Source organism: Erythrolamprus reginae, chromosome 2 (genome assembly GCF_031021105.1).
Source record: "Erythrolamprus reginae isolate rEryReg1 chromosome 2, rEryReg1.hap1, whole genome shotgun sequence".
NCBI classification, from domain to species: Eukaryota; Metazoa; Chordata; class Lepidosauria; order Squamata; family Dipsadidae; genus Erythrolamprus; species Erythrolamprus reginae.
The window spans coordinates 183,390,461-183,406,719 of NC_091951.1; the positions used below are offsets into that span (position 1 = coordinate 183,390,461).

The window sequence follows — 16,259 nt, forward strand, 5'->3', positions numbered from 1 at the left end:
CAGTTCGTATTAAGTTTGAAGCTGTTGCGTGCTCTTGTGTTGTTGCGGTTGAAGCTGAAGTAGTCATTGACCGGTAGGACGTTTGATTCAAGTTAGCATGTTGTACAACCCCCTTCCCACTTGGTCTTTAAAGAACTCCACGCTTCCCGACAGGCAGTATAATCCAGCAGGTCACCCTAGAATCATTTAAAAAGAAAGCTATCTTCCGTGTGCAGTTGCTCAGATGTTAATCTACTAGTTGAGTCATGAATACAACGGCAATTTGGACACCTAATTTGGAGATTATCCGTTGAGTAAAGCTTACATCCTAAGAAATTGTGGGTCCGCGCGCGAAAAAAACCCACCCAAAAACATGGAGCGTGTCGTTTTTGTCCCAAACCCCGATAGCTTTTGTGTGTGTGTGTGAAACCGAGCCTTCACCGCAGTGTAACTTCCTTTGGCCGCAAAAAAGAAAGAAAAAAAAAGCAGGGCGTGCAAAATTACTACACGGCTGAGGTAGTTGTTGTTTTTTTTAAGTAAACCACCCTCGACCATCCCGCCCTTTTTTTTCTACCTCTTCCCCAACCCCACCCACCCGCTCGGCCCGTCGGTTTATTTCTGGAACGCAAAAAACGGAGCCCGGCTGAGATTCCCGCCTCAAGATTGAAGCGACGTTTTAAAAGGCTCCTCGCGGGGGCGACGTGACGGCGCTAGGACCCGGCGAGCCGGAGCACGCTTTTACACCTGTGCCGAAGGCGGCGGAATTCCCCACCGCCTCGCCTGAGGTCGGCTGCAGGTGAGAAGTCAGGCAGGCAAGCAGGGAAGCGGTTGCCCTTCTCTCCTTCCCAGACCTCGCCTGCTCCATCTCCCACCCATCTTGTGGGCAGTTTCGCGCGTGAAGCGGCTCTTTCCGAGCCCGACCTCTTCTTTTAAGCTCTTTGCTGGGTGAGTCTCTCGGCGGGCTTCTTTGTCTTTTTCTCGGGAGGTCTGGCCGCGGTGTGACCTCCTCGGTCGAGGCTCGGAGGCGCTCCGCTCTGGTCTGCAGGTTTTAGCAGTGTTCCGGGCTTGGAAGAAAGAAGCCGCGGTTTATCTGACTTCCCAGACGCGGGAGGGGACGTTTGGAAGGGAGACGGAGTGAGGGGGGGCGGACCAAAAAAATGTAACTTGCGAGTCAAGTCGAGGAGCTCCGGCTTTGCGGGTTGTGTCGTTATTAGGTGGGGTTTCGTTGGAAAGAGAAACAGTCAGTTTGTTCTGCATAACTGCATCTTTGCTCCCTTTTTTTAAAGTCGTCTTCCAACCCACCCTCGGAATCTTAGATTTAATCCTAGCTTGCCAACTGGATACTAGACTGAAATCGTCGGGGAACCTAGTTTACTTAAGTTTATTGGCCTGTGGATGGGGGGGGGGGGAGTTGGGCTCTGGTGGTTTACAGTTGAGAAAAAAGTAAATCGGGTTTTGTTTTGTTTTTAGCCTGTGATACAGTGGAAGTGCCACCCTTCTAAGATTGGGGTTGATTTTTGTCCGTTTCCTTTTTATTACTTCCTACAAGTACTTCAGGCTGCTTGCTTTCTTCTCACTGCCATTTTGTTCTGTTTAGAAGACAACTTTTTCCGAACCGGGTGTTTGGGATATATTGGGATAGTAAATCCCAGGAATTGTAATTTGGGAGGGGGGGTTGCTTGGAACTACCTCAAATTGGGGGCAGGAGGAAATGGTGCCACTGAAACAATCCATTTCAGGTCCCATCAGAGGAGTGACGGGGAAGTAGTTATCTATTTATTTCTTTAATTGATTTAATTTATATGCGGTCCAACTACCGAAGGACTAACAGTGCAGTTTGGTGTTAAACTTGAAAGCGTTTAAGATGAGGAAGGAAGGTGCTTGGTGAAGGTACGTCCTGTGCTTCAACGCTCACCTCATTCTCTGATCAAGATCCTGGTTATCTGTCCCTAACTAACACTGCCATCACAACACTGCTGTACTGGGACCCCATCACTGTGTTTGGGTGACAGGGTTTTTAAATGATAGAAGCTGGTGCAAAGCAATTCTTAAGCTGAAATAGAATAAATTCAATGTGGGCGTGCATGATTTGCCTTCATTTTGAAGGTGCTCTGTAGGATTAGATCTTGGATGGGAGACAACTTGGAAATCCTCTGTCTGTAGAAGAAAACGGTGCATTGAAAACCATCCTGGAAGAAGGCACTGCCAGACCAATTCTATATTATTGTGAAGAAAAGTATAAATGCTGTGTAGTTTGCCTATAATCAAGCCCAGTTTAACTGGTAGTCTCTATCTACTATTATACTGTAGGTATCACTTTTAATTCTGTTGGCGCTGTGCTATTTCCCTTGAAACAGAGCCCATTCAGCCCTTCATTAATATCAACTGCCATGTGCATCTAAATAATACGTTGCAAGCTCAAAAGTCGTCCAAAACTCAAAAAAAGTTACCGCACTGGGACAGTAGTGGTTAAAAATCATATAATTCTTTAATCTAGAAACAATGACTTCTGGATTTGTAGCAACTGGTTGTGACTTCCCAGTGGCATTAGGAAACAAAACAAACTCTGGAAAATTATGTTTAGGTAAGAGCTTTCAGATTTCAATAATTTTTGAGGAGGAAACCCTTCTTGTATATATTATTATGGTAATTCTTACTTTAAGAAAACCATGAAGGGCAAGAAAGGTTGGTAATTATCACTGCCCCTGTTAGAACGGAAGTGAGAAAAAAAATAACTTGCTGGAAGCCACTAATCAGTGGAATCAGGGCATGAAATGTAGACTTTGAAGGTTCAGAGGGAGCCTATAATGCTTTGGGATATCATGCAGCTATATTTGGACTTCTCTTAGATGAATCACGGGATTGGGTGGAATTATTGTTTTATTAACTCTTAGGCTTTAACTCTCTAGTCATGATGGGAATAGAAATAGTGTGTCATATCTGCCACTCCCCCATCCTAATTGACCAAAGTTTCTCAGAGGAGACATTCCTATACAGTACTTTATGCTGTATTTACAGTACAGGTCACTAGAGGGAGCCAGTGAGTTAAACGTCAGGCTGAGCCTGAGCTATGACTTGGCACTGGAAACTTTTATCAGCAGGAAAAATAGTTTGGGACAAACGAAGTAAAAATAGCTAGTATTTCAGGTCTAAATCTTGCTCGCCACAGGGGATGCTTGAACAGAAGCCTTGAGAGAAGTTGTGTCACTTCCTCAAGGCTGCTTGCATAAAATGAAAGTCAATCAGTTGGATCTCCAACAGTAAACTAAGTAAAGCAAAAGGAGCAGAATTGTCATAGACAATGAAAGAATCCATCTTGTCTCTGTTTATTTATTTATTTATTTTATTTATTTATTTTGTCCAATGCACAATACATATTGAAGAGGATAGACATGAGTTATTATATATAAAGAAAGGATATAAAAGTCCAATACACAATGAGGGTTTTAGTGGGTATATATCAATATACACATAGTAAAATACATGATGAAGGTTATAGAGGAGATACTCATAGTAAAATATATCTAAGAAATAATAGAAAAGAAGATATAGGAATAGAACATATCAATGAAAGAATAGAAGAAGAGATATAGGAATAGAGGAAAGGTATATAGGAGATATAGGAGAGCAATAGGACAGGGGACGGAAGGCACTCTAGTGCACTTGTACTCGCCCCTTACTGACCTCTTAGGAATCTGGATAGGTCAACCGTAGATAATCTAAGGGTAAAGTGTTGGGGGTTTGGGGATGACACTATGGAGTCCGGTAATGAGTTCCACGCTTCGACAACTCGGTTACTGAAGTCATATTTTTTACTGTCAAGTTTGGAGCGGTTAATATTAAGTTTAAATCTGTTGTGTGCTCTTGTGTTGTTGTGGTTGAAGCTGAAGTAGTCACCGACAGGCAGGACGTTGCAGCATATGATCTTGTGGGCAATACTTAGATCTTGTTTAAGGCGTCTTAGTTCTAAACTTTCTAGGCCCAGGATTGAAAGTCTAGTCTCGTAGGGTATTCTATTTCGAGTGGAGGAGTGAAGGGCTCTTCTGGTGAAGTATCTTTGGACATTTTCAAGGGTGTTAATGTCTGAGATGCGATATGGGTTCCAAACAGATGAGCTGTATTCGAGGATGGGTCTGGCAAAAGTTTTGTAAGCTCCGGTAAGTAGTGTGAGATTGCCAGAGCAGAAGCTACGTAGGATTAGGTTTACAACTCTTGAAGCCTTCTTGGCTATAATGTTGCAGTGGGCTTTGGCACTTAAATCTTTTGTTATTAGTATACCAAGGTCTTTAACCGAGTGGGGATTATCTGTGATAATTTGATTATTCAGTTCGTATTTGGAGTTCAGGTTCTTCTTCCCAATGTGTAGGACAGAGCATTTGCTAGTTGAGATTTGGAGTTGCCATGTGTTAGACCACTCAGAAACAGCGTCAAGGTCTTTTTGGAGAGTAGTTGTGTTATCGGTGGTGTTGAAGAGTTTTACATCATCGGCAAAGAGGACACAGTTGCTTGTGATGTAATCGCAAAGGTCATTGATGTAGAGAATGAAGAGCGTTGGTCCCAGTACACTACCTTGGGGAACACCGCTTTTAACTGGGACGGGGGTGGATATGGTGCTTCCTATTTTGACCACTTGTTGTCTGTTTGATAGGAATGCTGTAATCCAGCTGTGGAGGGATCCTGAGATGCCATAGGATTTGAGTTTTAGGAGTAGTTTGTCATGGACCACTGAATCAAAGGCTTTGCAGAAGTCAATATAAATTGCATCTGTAGATTTCCCTTGATCTAGATGAGTTGTCCATATATTTTTGCAGTGGAGGAGCTGCAGGTTGCAGGATAGTTTTTTTCTGAAACCAAACTGTTCAAAGATTTAGCAGCTTCATCTGTCACACGGTTCCCCCAAATTGCTATGGTCAGTGGTGGTTTGCCACCAATTCAAACCGGTTCTTTAGAACAATGTTTCCCAACCTTGGTAACTTGAAGATATTTGGACTTCAACTCCCAGAATTCCCCAGCCAGCAAACGCTGGCTGGGGAATTCTGGGAGTTGAAGTCCAAATATCTTCAAGTTGCCAAGGTTGGGAAACACTGCTTTAAAACCTGTAGCGGAAATTTCCCGTTGCTTGCTGAACCAGCAGTCTATGCTCCCAAACCTGTCCTCCAGTCGCCACGGATTGCCAAAAACCCCTCTGTATGCGCAAAGGCTTCTGTGCATGCACAAAAGGTCATTTCTGGGAAGGGACGCACACACACACGAGTAAAACGTGCACTTCCGTCGCAATGCAAACTGGCAGGGAAGGTAAGTAGTTGTACGACACTATTTAGAAAATGTTGGGATCACAATTAAACATAAACCCTCTCTCTGTGCTTGTGTCTTAAGAGCATGGAGGTTAACATTTGCTAGTGAATAAAACACTGGTAATAGGTGCAGTTGTATATACTTTTATACCCCCATTTAAAAGGAGTGTTTAAAAATGAATGTCTTACCAAGGATGTAATCCAAAATTAAGGCTTTAATTACTGGTTGAGCCAGGGGCTGTGTTGGCAGTGGGTCATTACTGACACTGAAGATCAACTCTGGCTTGTGAATTTGGGATGCTGCTAAGAATCATCAGTGGCCCCAATTTGAGACTCTCTAAATTAGCAGATAATCCGCATAGAGATGATAGCATCACAGGAATGGGGAATACTTCCTCTTAAAAGTTAAATGTATAACTAGGGTAACATTAAAAAGTGAAATTGAAGATCTAGGGCTCTAAAAATAACTTTTCTTGTTTTGTGGGATTTTGTTTCATGCGAACCCACATAACTTCCCCTTTTAAATTGTTTTTGGCAGTATGTTTTATGTGTTTCACCAAAATGGATAAGAAAGATAAACAGACTCAAGTTTTGGTTCCTTCTAATTTTCTTGGTTTAACTCTGCAGATGGTTTGACATCTACGTATTACAGGTAGTCCTCAACTTACAACAGTTCGTTTAGTGGCCGTTCAAAGTTACAACAACACTGAATAATCTGACATGGCCATTTTTCACAGTTACACATTTTTGCAGCATGTGATCGAAATTCAGATGCTTGGCAACTGGTTCCTATTTTATGATAGTTGCAGTGTTTTGGTTCATGTGATCACCTTTTGTGAACTTCTGACAAGCAAAGTCAATGGGGAAGCAAGAGTCACTTAACAAGGCTTACTAACTTATCAAGTGTAGTGACCCACTTAACAACTGTGGCAAGAAAGTTAATAAAATGGGGGGGGGCAGGGATTCACTTAACAAATGTCTCACTTAACAACAAATTTTGGCCTGAATTGTGGTCATAAGTCAAGGAATACCTATATCCCCTGTTTTAAAAAATGATTCCACTCTCTTACTAATAATTTTTACAAAACAGAGGGCCTCATAGTTATGGTCATAAAGCAGGTCACCATAGGACTGGACCCTTTTTATGATTTATTTATTTTTTTTGGTGGTAGTCATAAAGCAAACTCACTCTTCACGGTGGGGCAGGTTTAGCCCAAAGTAAGTTTTGGTTTCCAGCAAAAGTATAAATCATGGTCAATTCAGAGCTTGCCTAAATATGGTGAATAAAGCTCACCTATTAAAAGAGGAAGGACTGTAGTATCTGAATTTGATTTGTCTGTATAGTTTTCATGGTAACAGTATGGGAATGAGGATGAGAATACAGTTTTCCAGTGGTTGCCCCTCCACCCCCACCCCAACTTGCTGGTCTAATTTACTTCTTGGGATTTTCTCATGGTCTCCCATCCATGTAGCTAGGTCTGAATCAAAACCAACTCAGTGCTGTCACCTGCTTATCTAGTTGATTACTACATACTGCTAGCTGGCCACTTCAATCAGATGGTGTTGGTTTGGCTTGTGACCACAAGTTTCTCCGCCACTTTTCTATTCTGGCAAGTACTTCTGATAGCTAAAATGGAAAGAACAACCATTTATTTAAAATATTTTAATGGATGATAAAAGAAATATTAAAATATCTAATAATGCCCTGTCAGAAGAGAGAAATCTTTTACAGTAGTACCTACAAACACCTCTACTTATGAACTTTTCTAGATAAGAACCGAGTGTTCAAGATTTTTTTGCCTCTTCTCATGAACCTTTTCCCACTTATACAAACCCGAGCTTCCAAAACTGTAACTGGAAAAGGCAGGGAGAAGCCTTCATAGGGCCTCTCCAGGAATCTCCTGGGAGGAAACAGGGCCGGAAAAGGCGGGGAGAAGCCTTCATAGGGCCTCTTCAGGAATCTCCTGGGAGGAAACAGGGCCTCCACCCTCTCTGTGGTTTCCCCAATCACACGCATTGATTCCTATGGGGAAAAATGCTTCTTCTTACAAACCTTTCTACTTAAGAATCTGGTCACAGAATGAATTAAGTTCCTATCTTGTTTCTAAATGCTGAAGAAAACAAATTTCACCTTCTTAGGAGAACCAAGTTATGTTTTTCACATGATTTGCTGACTTTCCCAAAAACAAATCTCCTCTCTTAGGCACAAAGAGGGATTTGCCTCATATTTTAAAATAATATGCAGTCCTCCTATCAGTTGGCAGGAGTGTTGAGAGCGAGGACAAAAAACCTAAGATGGGATCCCCAAAAGTGCTTTTTCAAAAGGCAACTGGAATGTTTTGCTTGAAGACATTTAGCTTCTCATCCAAGACGTTTCTTCGATTCTGGATGAGAAGCGAACCATTTTTGAGGGGGGAAAAATCCTCAGTTCTCTTTTGAAAATGCACCTTTGTGACAGACGTGACCAGGATGACTGAGAATCTCCATAGATGTTAAGATTATGGTGCAATTAAGCTCTGCTTGTTTTTAGGTGTGCCAACTATGCAACCAAAGGATACGTGGTGACAACTATGTCCTCTTTTTTAATTGAGTAGATCCTCCTGTTAGTTGTCTTCTTTGTGGTATTTAGATATTGTTTTGTCTTTCATCCTATATCGGAGGTGAAATGCTCCCAGTTCGCTCGTGCCTGTGGGTTGTCAGCAGTGATGGGCTACCAAAATTTTTATTACCACACTGTGGGCGTGGCTTATGCATTTTGTTTCAACATCTTTCAGTGCAAATTAGGTGCTTGGGATGGAGCGTAAGGCTCCACCCACCCAGACACCATCATCTGGGTTCTTTTACCCTCTGCGCACGTGCAAAGCTTTCTGTGCATGCACAAAGGATAAACGAACCCAAATGGCGGTGTCTGGGCGGGTGAGGAGCCTCACGCTCCCTTCACAACCGGCTCTCTGACAACCCATAGGCACAAGCGAACCAGGAGTATTTCAACCCTGTCCTCCATGTCAAATTATTTTGGACCATTGTTGATGCAAGAGTTTTAATATCAAGAGCTGTTGACCCAAAATTCAACGGACATGAAACTAGTTGAGAAAGAAAATCACTGTAGTCACAATAGGTAGTCTTATGAGTACCTTTTGAGCTATCTTAAACATTGTTGTGACTAAGTCTAAATTAAACGCTTGCCTAAAAATGATTCACATTTTTTCACAGGTGATGGCTAACTTGACAGCATCATAATATACCCCTCCCAAGATAGTTACTTTAATATGAATGCGACCAAACCAGCTTTCTAGTGTAATCCTGAGAAACAAAGTGTTGTCCCAGATTGAGGAAATATTTTTGTTGGGGGAGAATATATGGTTGGAAATATATATACACAACATTTATAACCAAGGACGCTGAGCAGAGTATGAAAATTACCCCCCAAAATAACATGCATAATAAATAAACCAGAACAATGTCTGAAAGAAAAGTCGTATGAGAAATTAAAGCCCAGCTTGGCAAAATGAATAGGGGACCTATCTTCCAAACTCCAAACTTCCCCAACTTAGAAGTGACAGAATGACGTTATCTAAAGAGAAGGAAAGAAATCCATTCTTGATGGAATTGATAAGGAAAATTAGGTGATGGCAATTTTTTTAACTCCCCCCAAAGCGGAAACATCTCTACCTATTTATGCTTCTTTATGAGAAAGAGTAGTTAAGTACAATCAGTCGCTTTTCTGAGTGTACATTTGGAGTTATAAATCCTCAGGCTAGTTCCCTTGATGATGAGATGATGGGGATTAAATTTAACCCTGCTGTTCTGTTCGAAAAAACTTCCTAATGTTATGTTCGGGTCACATACGACCCGGACCAAAAACTCTTCATTTGAAGTGCTTATGTTTGGTCAATTTGAAAACTTTTTTCACTTGGAAAGTAGTCTGAACATTTCTGCACACAATGATATGAAAATTGAAATGAAAAAAGTAAATCTTATTGGTTTATTTTGCGGATATATTGCATGCCCCCCCGTTTTTGTGAATTTTTTCAATTTATGGATAGTTTTGCTTGCAAAATCCATTCTATTTTATTAAAGTTGGTGTGGGATTGGTAGCTTGATGCATATTGGTTTATTTTGTTGATGAAATGCATGCCCCTCCGTTTTTTTGAAATAGTCTTCACTTTATGGATAGTTTTGCTAGCAAAATCCATTCTATTTTACTAAAGTTGGTGTGGGATTGGTAGCTTGAACATTTCTGAACATAATGATATGAAAATTGAACTGAAAAAATTGAACTGGAAAAATTGACAAAAATTCACAAAAACGGGGGGGGGCATGCATTATATCCACGAAATAAACCAATAAGATTTACTTTTTTCATTCCAATTTTCATATCATTGTGTGCAGAAATGTTCAAACCTGTTTCCAGGTGAAAAAAAGCTTTCAAAAAGACCAAATATAAGTACCTAAAATGATCAATTTGCAGTCCGGGTCAAATAGACCCGGGAACATAACATTAGGGAGGTTTTTTTTTTCAGCAAGAAAGAAACCCCCCACCCCCCAAAAAAAATTCTCATAGAGAGAACCCCTGAAATGATGAAAACTCATGGAATTTCAAGTTTCAGATATGCAGGGAAAATGTTTTACAGGGACTCAAACTTGGTTTCGGGTCACATACGACCCGAACAGAACAGCAGGGTTAAACCCATCAGAATTAAATGCTGATTTCGATGCTAATAAGGCAGCTGGCTTCCAAGACTTGGTATCCGTTAGCTGTCCAAAGATCATGATCTCTTAAATAAGGCATCAGCTGATAAAATACAACACCTGTTGGTTCCCTTTCCCCTATTCCCTTTTTGTTGAAGAGGGAATATCATGCAAATGGGGAATAAATGGGGGAATGGCAGGGAAAACAGGGAAATCTTCATCAATACCTTGAGCTTTTGGTTTGCATCTCTTTCATAAACCTGTCTCAGATTGCCTAGTCATCATTTGGCTGGTTTGGTTTTAAATAATCATAGAATGCATTATAAGTCCTGTTTATTTAATGTAGCACAGCCAGTTCTGAGTTGTTCAACAAACACCGTGCGATGTTTGAACCAAGTCTGAGTCCAAAGAAAATAATTCCTGTATAGAATCTTGAGGGAAACATTTAGAACAGTTGTCATGTCTTAAGGCAGGACTCCTCAATCAGATACCTTCCAGGTGCGCTGGATCACAACTCCCACAACCCCCAGCCACATGTTTGCTGAGAATTGCATAGGGCGAGCCACCACTCCAGAGCACCCTTTCCCTAAACTGTCTAAAATCTCAAATGCTGTTACTTGTGTTTTTGATTGTTCCAAATTACTTGCTAAAATTAATTCAAGAAAGAAACCATAATTTAACTGCATTGTCTACAAAGTACTTTCCATTGCATATTGCATATTTTTTCCCGATCGCAGTCATAGGCAAGATGACAACAAGACAGGGTAAAATTATGTGGAAGAACCTGCTCTTTTACACCCCCTAGCTCTTTTTCCAGTGTGGGAGCAAATTGACCTTTGAAATCAGGGGCAATTCACAGACATTTTTTTGCAAATTTGTTTAACCTGTTAAACAATTACCCAGAGTCTAGGTTTTTATGCTTAAAGGTCTTGGAAGTGAAAATTGTTTCTATCAAAATATTCCAGCACTATGGAAATTGAATGTTGTTTTCAGCCTTAGTGGCAGTATGCACATGCACAATATATTAAAGAGAGCTGTTGCCTAAAAAGATAGTCTTGGAACGTAGAAGGTATGAGCAGTTATCAGCTAGGACCTAACATCCTGCCCTAATGGGAAGATTTTGTATCAATTTATCTTTTCCATTTTGCATTACTTATATAAGATTTTCTACTGGAGATCTTCCACATATGTGTGACCAAGTCCCATAATGCTGGCAAGGGTATTGGGATTATGGTAGCCCAGCACTTCAAAAAGGAAAAAATAAACCAGCGAAGGCAGTTTGAGGTTCATCCAAACTTATAGAGTTGGATTGCTTAATCTCCTTTTTCACATTTCAAAAGACTTCAAAGTACATCGCTAATTGTTCATCACTTTAATTCGTCTTTAATGTTGTCCGTGTTCCCACCCCACTTCAAATAACTTCACTAATTGACAGTGTATAAAGTAGGCATATTAAACATTCAGGTCGCTAAATAGCAACAAAAAGGTAGGAGTTTTCCTGTGCCTCTTTTGTTGTTTTAGCCTGTTTGTTTACAAACAGGTTCCCCCCCCCCTTTCAAATAACTTCAGCAATTGACAGTATATGAAGTAGGCATATTAACCATTCAGGTCACTAAATAACAACAAAAAGGTAGGGCTTTTCCTGTGCCTCTTTTGGTGTTTCAGCCTGTTTGTTTGTTTGTTTGTTTGTTTGTTTGTTTGTTTGTTTGTTTGTTTGCAGTCAGGCTATAAAGCCACATAGGTGAATGTATGCTTGTGTTTATACATTGTGCTAAGTCAAAATCATTATGTTAAAATAGGACATGAAAAATTAATAGACTTTCCAGAAGACATTAGCTAGGAACCACCACGTAATTCTACTAGCACTAAAAAAGTCTATCCACATATTAATTTAGATTGAGATTGGCTCATTTTACCAATAAAGATTAAATGGAGTAAAGAAGAATCCTGCATATTTCTTATGTGATATATAAAATGTTTAAGGAAATATTTTATGTTTATTCTAAGAGACACACCAAATATAATAAATCTCCTTTTTCCCACCTGGTCAGACCACATCTGGAGTATTGCATTCAGTTCTGGTCACCACACTTCAAAAGAGACATAGAAACTCTGGAGAAGGTACAGAAAAGAGCAACCAAAATGATTAGGGGACTAGAAACCAAGACTTATAAGAGAGATTGCTGGAACTGGGCATGGATAGCCTAGAGAAAAGAAGGGCCAGGGGAACAGGATAGCAGTCTACAGGTACTTGAGGGGTTGTCACAGAGAGGAGAGGGTCACACTGTTTTCCAGGGCACTGGAGGGCCAGACAACAATTGGAAGCTGACCAAGGAGAGATTCAACCTAGAAATAAGGAAGAACTTCCTGAGAGTCAGTGGAACTGCCTGCCAGTGGACGTGAACTCCCCAACTTTTGACATTTTCAAGAGGAGATTGGACTGTCATTTGGCTGGGGTGCTGTAGGATTTCCTGCTTAAGCAGAGGGTTGGACTTGATGACCTGCAAGGTCCCTTTCAACTCTAATAAATAAATAAATGGCATAAAAAGACTGCTTAGCCCTTCAGTGCTTCATATCTGAGCAAAGTAATCATTGAAGCATTTTTTTAAAATCAAAGGATATGCAAAGCATTTGGCGTAAGAGTAGACTCTTGCAGTACCATTTATTTTGTTATTTTTAATAACGAATTGACCACTTCCTTTCTTTTTGGGCCCCAAAGCCTGCAGATCAGAGGAGTGAATCAGCCATTGTTCCATTGTGTCTTCTCAACAGAAGAATAGCCATGGCTAAAAAATAAAATAGTGGTAGCAGTGAGCTTTTTTCTTATTGTGGGTCTGCTGGGTGACTGACAGTGCTGACTATGATGCTGGCTCCCGTTGTTAAGGCTGAGTCACTCTACTAAATAACAAGGCTTATCCTCCTTGTAAAACATAGAACTAGATAGTTTTCCAAAGAGTCTGGGATGCAGATTGTGATTCACCCAGACAGTGTGTGGACATGCCTGTTCTTAAAAAGATGAGCTTGGGGGTTTTATTCTGTTCCATTTGCAATCCAAAACAACTTAGTATAATTAACGTTTTAAAAACAGCAAAGCCATTAATAAGAATAACCCATGATCTTAAAAGATAAAATCATTTATCATTGTGTTAAGCTGACATCTTATGTGGCAGAACATTAACTTTTCATCTCTCATTCATATCACCATTAACTCCTTTCCTTTTTTCCAAAGAAAAATCTCATCTGTTTTGACTTGCTTGATGCTTAGCTCCCTGACAGATTTGGGAGGCTGGCATTTTCTATTCTCTGAGCTGTTGGCCTAACTTTTGTTTATCCTACCAGTTCTTGTGGACTGGCTGCAGCTGGGATGGAATTATTAGCTCATCACCTGGTTCCTTACCTAGTTTGCAGGTTTAAATTGTTTTCATTGATTCATTGATTTTAGAACATTTATATAGGTGCCTATTCACAGCGACTCCAGGCAGCTCACAAATAGTAAAAACACAAAATAGAAATAAAAATAAAAAACAATAAATCCCACCCAGCCAGCTCTGGCAACAGCACACAATTAAATAAGCTATTTGATGGGCTACATAACACTCTAGGTTCCCCAAGTCCAGTGATGGCAAACCTTTTTTTCCCTCAGGTGCCGAAAGAGTGTGTGCGGATGCTATCGTGCATGTGTGAATGCCCACACCCATAATTCAATGCCTGGGGAGGGCAAAAACAGCTTCCACCACCCCTCAGATGCCCTCTGGAGGCCAGAAACGGCCTGTTTCCCAACTTCTGGTGGGCCCAGTAAGTTTGTGTTTCGTCCTCCCCAGGCTCCAAAGGCTTCCCTGCAGCCAGGGGAGGGTAAAAATGCACTCCCCCATCCCCTCCCTGAAGGCTCTTTAAATTATTAGTACCAATATCATGTATACTGCTCAAAAAATAAAGGGAAGATTCAAATAACACATGCTAGATCTGAATGAATGAAATATTCTCATTGAATACTTTGTTCTGTACAAAGTTGAATGTGCACAACAGCAGGTGAAATTGATTGTCAATCAGTGTTGCTTCCTAACTGGACAGTGTGATTTCACAGAAGTTTGATTTACTTGGAGTTATATTGTGTTGTTTAAGTGTTCCCTTTATTTTTTTGAGCAGTGTATATAAACATTGTTATATCTTTGTATACTACCAATATGTACTTGACAAAAAAAACCTGGTACTTTGCTGAGTCAATATGCTGATTATTTGCCATGGGGTTATAGAAGAATATGGCAAGGGGTGTAAAAACTGGAGCTATGAAGGTTATCTTAGTCCAGGTTTTCCATTCTAACTCCCATAATTCTTAGCAATGGCCATGGGGTAAGGATGAGCACAAGTCCATAAACAGGTAATCCTCACTTAGCAACTCCATTGTTAAGTAACATGGTTGTTTAGGGAAACCTCATGTTACTTGACATCAGTTCTGGCTGTGGTCATTAAGTAAATCACCTCAAATCATGACTGCAACTTGCAGCTTACTGCCAGTTTCCCCACTGACTTTGCTTGTCTGAAGGTGGTTGTGTAGGTTGTAAAATGGTTCGCACAGTGACCCAGTTTACAATCACGTGACCAAAGGGACGATGCAACGGCCGCAACTTCGTGGCCAATCGTGTCTCCTTTCCCATCATAACTTTGAATTGTTGCTAAACAAGAGATCTATATGGAAGAGCTATTGGTTAAAGTGTAGTATTGCAAGCTAACTTACTGCTCAGTTCCATAAGTTAGATTCTAACCATCTTAAAGTTGACTCAGCTTCTGAGGTCGGAAAAGAAGGACCAGATTATTGGGGGGCAATATGCTGACTTGTAAACCGCTTGGAGAGGGCTGTAAAACACTGTGAAGCAGAATATAAATCTAAGTGCTGTTGCTATTGCTATTGGTATTTAGGAGTTGGGAAGATCGTTAGCACCTTGTTAGGGCTGGAAAAAAACCTTATTTGGAGGGAGTAGCAACGAAAAAAGCCTGCATTTAGGGCTGGAAAAAATCTTCGGAGAGAGTAGCAGTGAAAAAGCTTGTAAGGTAAGAGCTGGGAAGATCATTATCAAGTAGTTAGGGCTGGGGTGGGGGAGCTTAGAAAAAGCTACATTCAGAGTATAAGACACCCAAATTTTCAGCCTCTTTTAGGGAGGAAAAAAGGTGTGTCTTATACTCTAAAAAATACGGTACCTATCCAAGATGATGCCACCAATTACCTTGGATAGGGTTAAGGTGATGACTTCATGCACATGTTGCTTCCTTTGGCATCCTCAAAGTTTGTTAGGGATGCTGCCAAGTCACCTGTGTATAGAAGAAAAAAATTCCCATCAGCTGTTTCAGTGAAGCATGTGTTGGAACATGTCTCTGGCCAACAGAGGCCACTGATACCTCTGACTTGCATTATTTCTCGGTGTTTATTTTACAAGTAACATGTTTTTCTAAGCGATGACATGATCAGTAAGATTAGGCAAATTATTTCATGCTTCATTGTTCTCAGGTGCAGAAAAGAAATATCAAGGAAAGGTACAAAGGTGGTAGAAGCAACAAATAGGCATCTTCTTGCCTGATCAAACGCATTTTACCTTGTATATGCAGAATAAAATTTGGGCCTGATGGGGATTCCAAAACAAAGCTAAAATATCATTGGTAGAACTCATGGCAAAATGGTTGGTGAAGGCTTCTGTTACTTGGTTATTTTAGGGTCTTTATAATGCTTCTAGAACACTGCTTTTCAACCTTGGCAAAATTCTAGAATTCCCCAGCCAGCAAGTTTGAAAAATGTTCTATTTTTTTAATTAATATTTTAATTGATTTTTATAATATAAAACACACATACAGCATATAACATATAACATGTGCTCAGTGATCCCACCACCAGACAATCTATCATACCCCACCACCAGTTGGGGGTATTTCTTCTATAAATCATTTAAACCCAAGGGTGAAATATTTCTTTACATATTATAGAGTGATTCCAACTTGTTTCTTATAGCTTGGTCTCGGATCCTACTCGCCATATATCGTCTTACCTGTTCTAGAGCAGTGATGGTGAACTTCCTTGGGTGCCAAAAGAGCATATGCGTGTGCTGTCGCACCCGTGTGAGTGCCCACACCCATAATTCAATGCCTGGGGAGGGCTAAAACTGCCTCTTTCCCAACTTCTGGTGGCCCCAGTAGGCTTGTGTTTCACCCTCCCCAAAGGCTTCCCTGAAGCTGGGAGAGAGTAAAAACGCCCTCCCTCACACACACACACACCACCAAGGCTCTCTGGAAGCCAAAAACACCCTC

At 40.7% G+C, this 16,259-nt stretch overlaps 1 protein-coding gene across 2 annotated transcripts in view; it reads left to right on the forward strand.

The window, feature by feature from the left end:
• The first annotated feature begins 620 nt into the window (after positions 1–620).
• GALNT6 (polypeptide N-acetylgalactosaminyltransferase 6) overlaps positions 621–16,259 on the forward strand; it is a 98,366-nt gene continuing 82,727 nt past the window's right edge. Inside the window, exon 1 of one of the 2 annotated variants that reach the window (XM_070740721.1) lies at positions 621–775. The gene's annotated coding sequence lies outside the window, so the exon portion shown is untranslated. Of the gene's footprint in view, positions 925–16,259 lie in introns of both variants that reach the window. The other variant, XM_070740720.1, reaches the window with a different exon arrangement.